This window comes from Echiichthys vipera (assembly GCF_963691815.1).
Source record: "Echiichthys vipera genome assembly, chromosome: 8".
In the NCBI taxonomy this organism is placed as follows: domain Eukaryota; kingdom Metazoa; phylum Chordata; class Actinopteri; order Perciformes; family Trachinidae; genus Echiichthys; species Echiichthys vipera.
The window spans coordinates 3,237,270-3,245,179 of record NC_139833.1 but is presented as its reverse complement, the minus strand read 5'-3'; positions in this window follow the sequence as shown (position 1 = coordinate 3,245,179).

The following is a 7,910-nucleotide window of genomic DNA, read 5'->3' as shown; positions in this document are numbered from 1 at the left end:
GTGCTAAACAGAAACAAATGGTGCCATTTTCCAAGTCAAATGTCTGTGTCTGCCATAGCACTGCCTCTTTCATGATTCACTCACTGTCTCCTCTCTCTCTCTCTCTTTCTCTCTCTCTATCTCTCTCTCTCGCTCCTACGGTATGTCTTTGACAGGACTTATTACCCCCTCCCCAGTACGTTTTGTATGTGTCTATGTTCTTTGTGCATCCTGTTGTGTTCTTATGTCCCGTGGGGTTGTCGGGGTTTCTGTATCTATGTTTTAGAAGTGCCCTCCTCCAATCTCTGGTTTCATTTAACGTTAATTATAGCAACCCTCGGCCCTCGGCTCAAAATCGATGGGTCATCTATCTAATTTGTGGAGACAAAGCCCCCAAAGTGCTATTTTACGTTCACACAGAAAAGTAATCATTTCAACATCGAATGAAGCTATTTTGAATGAAATGGATGAATGAAATTTTTCCTTTTTCCATTTAAAAGGGTTGTGTTCCTGTACGGTAAATAAGTGGTGCCATCTTTAGTACTTTTAAGCAGATTTTCTTACAATTTTAACCAAAACTAATGTTGCAATTGCGTCCAAATACCAATGACAGGTTAGTGATTGTCCCCTTATAATTTTAGTTTAGGTAAAAACCATAACCACATGTTGCTGCCGTAACCATTCCCAGTGTGACATGATAATAAGGAGCATCTTATGTGTGAAAAGATAATTCAACCATCTCGATTTGCCTGCCATTAAGTGCCTGGGATAAATATATTGAGCGTCCTTTGGCCAGTAGACTAGCTAATCATCTACCAAATGCACATTATAATGCCTCGCTTAAGATGATAAGAACATATTACACCCCTGAAGCTTACAAACAAACCAGTATCGACATTTCTCTCTGTGTAGTTTCCATAACTGGAAGTTACATTTCAAAACAAAAGTGGCGAAAACCAATCGAATAAGAAACAGAGTACATTTTTAGAAATACTGTACGATGTGTTTTTGAAATGAACTCTCCCGTCTCTCATGTGTCAAATGCTGAGTCTTTGAAAAATGTTTGTAACGTGTATCCATATTCCTTCATTCTGTGTATGAACTGTCTGTTGTAAAGGTTCGTCTGGGTGTGAACTCGTCCCCGTAGCCTCACACACACACTGGTGTCGCTCTGAAAAACCACTCGGCTTGTTGAACCAAGAGGAGTTGGAAGAGTTTCACATCAGCTTTTGTGTCGGCCATTTTTTCCCTCTTCAGAGCGAACGAACCACTTCCTTTTGCCGTGTCAAAGGTCACCACCAATGCTAGCACTTTGTAGGCCCGTGCTAGTGAGTTAGCATTACTCTGAATGAATGTTTAAACTGTTTGAACCACCAAATGTTAATAATGCTAGCAGTCTTACGCAGGGAAAGATTGTCTTCTATCGAGACAGCTTGTAGGGCTACCTTTTTTTCCTTGTGAAATGACTCTGTGTGAGAAATGTTGGATTCAAAAGCAGTTTAGGTTTTGAACACCAGTGTCTTCTCAGAGATGATCCGTGACTGAGAAAATTAACATTGCTGTGAAAATACCTCAGTGACTCAGGTAAACAAGCAGTTGCCTCAGAGCTGAACACACAAACTATAGATAACAGAGATGAGTCCAGCTTTGGAAAGACTGCCACCACGCAGATACTCGGTCTCTCGCTATATGCTTCAATAGCACCTGATCAAGCACCCTCCTTCGTTTCTTCTCTCTCTCTGTCTACCCTTTTTTTGTCTCCCCCCAGCCACTCTCAAAGCTTCATGGAGGACAATGTGGAACGTAATTGGCTGATGCACCATCGGCAGTCCGCAGGGTGGCATAGCCAAATGTCCAGAGCCCTCTCTCGTGACGCGATTGGCTGACAAAGGGAGAACTTGGGGCATTGGTCCCATTCTCTTTGCTCAAAGGATGGTGCAGAGCCCCAGCGGACCATGTAAGGAAATGCTGGGTTGTTGTTGGGTTTTTTTTTTTACTTTACTTGGGCCCTCTCTCTCTGATTCGATGACAGGAGTTGATTTTTTTCTAATGGGTTTGACGCCTCGTGGCCGGATCTACGTTTTACTTTTTAAAAAAAAAGGTAGGCTGGACACAAATTGGCATTTGTTAGCCTGCCGAGCATGCAAAGAACAGCTATGCAGTCTGATCAATCAGCAGGACGAAAAGGAGCGCAAAGGCCAAGGAAGGTGTGATGCCCGCGGTGAGAGAGAGGGGAGGTGCATTCTGGGTAAGATGTATTTCAAAGGTGCTTGACTTCTCTTAAAATTTCAGTCCAAGCTGATTTATTTTCATAGCATTTCTGTCTCTCTCTCTCTCTCTTATAGTCTTTTCAAATTACCATTTTATTCCTCTTCATCTGCTCACTCTTTATCTATCTCGGATTCTCAGAGCATTATTTAACCGCTTCGTTAATCTCTTTTTCTTGACTCATAGTTTTCGCTCTTTGGTTTCGAATCTCTCTCTCTCAGACTTTGATTTTAAAGGAAACTAAATATGCACAGCCTAATACAAACACATGAAACTGCTTCAGAACAAAACTCTTGCTTCAATGAAGACTTTGAAAAACACAAACAAACACGGACAGAATGTTATTATTTATATTTCTATAATACTGCTTATTCTTACAATAGTGTGAAAAAAAGAAATAAGACAACTCTTCATCAGAAATCTTCCGGAGCAGATGTTTATTTCTTGATATAGATAGACGCCTCTATCTAATGGAAGTTCATGAATAATCCATTTTATATGAACATACGTTTTCTTACTGAGACAATCGTGTGGAGAGAAGCGTTGCCCTGAAGGACTGTGACGACAAAAAGGGACAAACTTGTGTTTTACCTACTCCTCTTACAGCAGTTTGCACGTTGCTGTGACCTGTGCCCCCCCACCCCACACCCCCACACACCCCTGCCACCCCCCTTCCTCTTGGTTATAATCATTCAAAACAAAACAAAAGAAAGAAAAAGTGGACGGATGTTTCTCACCCAACAATCGCCATGGAGCTCTCCATTTACGGACGATGTGAAAGTCTTTGGACGAGGACATTCTTATCGTTTTGTACTCCGCTTTTTTCGACTATGTGTCCGTAGAGTTTGAACGGCGCGCAGAGGACGAACTCTTGGTTTCAGTGTGGCCACATTTCTGCAGTCAAAATTGCTGTAAAACGCCCCATGGACCCCACTGACACCAGTCGAAATCCCTGCCATTTCCACTTATGACTGACACGACGACAGAGAGAGACATGTTAGAGGTCCCGCTGAACCGAGTGAATGTGTTTGTATATACAGTAAGTGTGCGTACTGGCTAAATCTGTGTGTACATACTGGATAAATGTGTATATACGGTATGTCCATGTGTATATACAGTTTGTTTGTATATGCAGAGTGTACAGTTATTTTTCCTCTAATGTTTCTCTCTCTTTCTATGAGTAGGTCTTCTCAAGTTACCAATACTGAGGCGTGGAAAAGGTTTTTAAACGAGCTATCAGAGGCGCTTTGCGTGCGGACTCAGAATATCAGCGAGGTCCGTCACGTACAGCCGCTCTCTCTCCAGGCTCTCGTACAAGAAGTAACTCACGTAATATTCAGCTTGCACTCATTTTTCTGACCAACTAAAAAGCTTTTCTAAGTAGATCTGGGTGACCAAGCAATGTTTGTACATATATAGACTAAGACGAACCTCCATCTGCATTTCTTTGGAAAATCTCGACCTGTTTTTGAGTTCTTGCGTATCTGACTTTCACTTTAGGTTCCTATGGTATATGTTTGCATACGGTTGTCATTCAGAGTTATATATTTATTCCGACAACCCTTATATATTTCTTGAAATTTTGTTCCCCAAATTCTGCCTCTCGTGGAGCCTTCTGACCTTTTGTTCAGATTCGGTTGGACGGGCAAATCCTTCCATGAAAGTATACTGTCATTACTTAACATTGCTTGTTTTTGTATAGGTCCTTACTTAATAAGTGCCCCCCCACCCCCCACACCACACCCCACACCCCTCACCCCTATACTCTTACTAACCTTAGATCCATTAACTCCTCTGGTGACTCATCTTCATACTCCTTGACAAGCCATAGCCCCCCTACCCCTCCCCCAAAACTCCTCTATTGTTGTTTTGACAGGACAGACATTTGGGGATTTTGTGTATATTAATGGAAGAGTGGTGTTGAAGAGTGTATTGCAGTTGTATATGGATTTGTTATGAATGTGGATATTCTGATCATTGAATTATTATTGTAATAATGATAATAATTATTGCCACTTTGATTTCCGTTGATTAATTCCTTTCGATGCGGTTGATGACGACGCCCTTGTTACTTTCCTTTTTCTTTTTCTTTTCTTTGTTTTTTTTGGAATAAACCGGAATTTATATTTCTCGGGTGGGTGAATCTGGAGATAGAAATACGTAAATAAATAAATAAACAAATAATTTAATTCTTAACCTGCTGTGGAAATGTGTGTTTTGTTTTTCACGGCGCTACACTCGGGAGTCAGAGGTCTGTCTTCAACCAGCCGGGGGCTCGTAGGGTAAGGGGTTAAACCAAAACCTTAGGGGTTACATCACATTTCTAAGGGAACCAATCACGTCAACTTGCGGCTGGAGCATCGGACACTGATCCCGACACTATGGCAGTAGTCAGTGACGTGCAGTGAGGGTTGGGGTTGGGGAGCACTGACTCACAAGTCAGATTTACAAACATACAGTAGGATGCCAATAGGATAGGATGAGAGAATAGGAGCGAATAGGATGCTGAGAACCATTTTAAAACACCAGTGCCACTGTATACGCGCCATTTGCACACGCTCAATCCAGTTTGTGAGTGATTGCGCAATCTGGAGGGAGGCTCGGCTGTCCGTGCCTCACCTCTCGTCTCCGAAGAGACTCCGTTTATTGAGGCAGGAAATAAAGACTTTTCGACGATTTTTACTATAAAAACGGTCAAAATACATTAAGAACCACACCAAAATCGTAGTCCAGAGGATAAATATTAATACTTGTGTTATTTTATTATTTTGTTTCTTTTTCCTCATGATGACAGGGGAGGCACATCCTCACCTGCCTCCCCTGACTGCATGTCACTGGCAGCATTTGTGGGTGGGCCTCGGAGCAAAATCCCGAATTTCTCAATGAGGGAGAAGAGTAGATGTGCTTCCAGACCCTTTTTGAGAGTTGTTTTATGTGGGAAAGTCATGTTAAACCAAAAGAAAATCTTGAAAATGTGTCTGAAGGAGGACTTTAAAGAAGAAGAATTTACTTTTATTCATCCTGCCGGGGAAATTCAATTCATTCACTCTGTTATTATTCATGTTACACACACACACACAGGCTCGAAATACACACATGCACAAACAGGACCTATGTATATACATGCAATTAAGGAGAGATATTAGAGTGAGGGGGCAGCCAATGGATCGGCGAGCGTTGGGGGTTGCTCAACAGCCCCTCGGCAGTGCCCAGGAGATGAACTGGCAACTCTCCAGCCCCCGCTGCATTCATGGTTCACACATGGACTCGAACCGAACCGAGTCACCTATGGACTGAGCTACTGCCGCCCCTTAAAAACACATTAATACGCCGCACTATTGCCCTGGTTGTTCTTTAATTTAATGAACCACAGACTGTTTATAAGAATGACAGCTCCTCAAAAGTGAAACCAAAACATCTTGATCGCCCCCTGGTGGCTGGCAGCAAGCCCCGCCCCCTCCATATCAGCCGATGGGACATGAGCCAAACTACAAATCAAATCATTTTTCCCTAAAGATGTTTTCAATCGTTATTTGTGCCATAAAAAACAAGGTGAAACGTCACCACTCAATCCTGCGCAGAATTACAATTACAACATGGCGACGGTGGTTAGCACTGTCTCCTCACAGCGAGAGGGATCCTGGTTCGAATCCCAGCTGGGGCCCTTCTGTGTGGAGTTTGCATGTTCTCCCCGTGTCTGCGTGGGTTTTCTCCGGTTTCCTCCCACAGTCCAAAGACGTGCAGGTGTTCGGTTCATTGATGACTCTAAATCACCCGTAGGTGTGAATGGTTGTCTGTCTCTGTTCGTCTCTATGTGTCCTGTGATAGACTGCCGTCCTGTCCAGGGTGTGTCAGAAAATCTGTAAATTGGCAGTTTAAGTCCAAAACCCTTAAAATATTTCATTTACAGTCATATAAAAAAGAGACAACAATGCTCAGGCTGCTACTAATAATTGGTATTTTGCTCGATAAATGACTGAAATTAGATTGCTGTCAATTAACTTTCAGGGGTTGAACGGATCAATTGATCGACTAATTGCTTCAGCACTGGGCTACACTCTAGACTCACACCATGCAAATCCTCAGTCAAGTCAAAAATACTTAAATACTGAAACAAAAGTCGTGTTACTGATCTGCGTTTATACCTTTTACCAATGTTTGCAGTAGAAAGGTTAATTTTCTGGACTCTGTGGTTGCCCAGCGCTCCTTCATCCGGGTCATGGACATTTTCCTATATTGCGCTTTATTATTTATGTCAAAACTACATTTACTTCTTGGACAACATCATAACATGCTTACATACACTAATTCCAAACAACAAACCATTACACAGTGAAATAAAACAACCATTTTGATTAAGGGATCTCCTCCCAACATCGTCCGTCATACCTATATCCTGTTTCCACAGTCAGGAAATCCATGAATATATGCATTACACCTCTCAAAACCCAATTTCTCTGTGTCTATAACGTTGCTTTTATAGGGATGTTAAATCATCTGTGATCTTTATAGACCTCTATTGGTAAACAGGAGGAATTACAATAACAGAGTTTATAGTGGTTATGGTCTCTGTGCCGTATATATAATAACATAATCTTGACTTCGTGTCCGTTGGGAAGAAAAAAGACAAGGAACGCAAGAAAATGATGAAAGTATGGATGTAAAATTAAGAGCTGGAACGAAGTTTATGACACAACAGTTATTGCCTTTTTATTACTGATAATGTTCACATCAGTGTGCGTCATCTAAGAAGACTAAGGTTAGGAAGGCTTCGGCTTTATCGGAGGTGTGACGGAGCCTCATGTCCTCATTAACTATATATGTCAACAATATTATATTACAACAACATGTACAGTACAGGGAGGAGTCATACAATGTGCACATAAATATACAGATTACAGTTTAGTTTCATAACAGTAAATAACCAACATCTGGCAATGTTGTTTATCTTCTTTATCTTGCTCCTCAAGATATGAGAAGTCTTAACAAGGCATGACGAGTCAGGTGTGATGGGAATCTCAGGCCTAGCATGCTTCATTCATTATCTATCAAATTAATTATCTCATTATCACAGAAAACAGATCAAAATTATCCCGTTATCACAAGAAAAAGGGGGAAATTGATCTTGTTATCACGAGAAAGCGGAGGAAAATTATCTCGTTATCATGAGAAAACAGAGGAAATTATCTTGTTATTATGAGAAAATGTAGGTATTATCTCGTTATCATGAGAAAACAGAGGAAACTGATCTTGTTATCGCGAGAAAACGGAGGAAATTGATCTTGTTATCATGAGAAAATGGAGGAAATTGATCTTATCACAAGAAAATGTAGGTATAATCTCGCTATCATGAGAAAACAGAGGAAACTGATCTTGTTATCATGAGAAAACGGAGTAAAATTATCTTGTTATTATAAGAAAATGTAGGTATTATCTTGTTTTCATGAGAAAAAAGAGGAAATTGATCTTGTTATCACGAGAAAATGGAGGAAATTGATCTTATCACAAGAAAATGTAGGTATAATCTCGCTATCATGAGGAAACAGAGGAAACTGATCTTTATTATCATGAGAAAACAGAGTAAAATGATCTTGTTATTATAAGAAAATGTAGGTTTAATCTAGTTATCATGAGGAAACAGAGGAAACTGATCTTGTTATCAT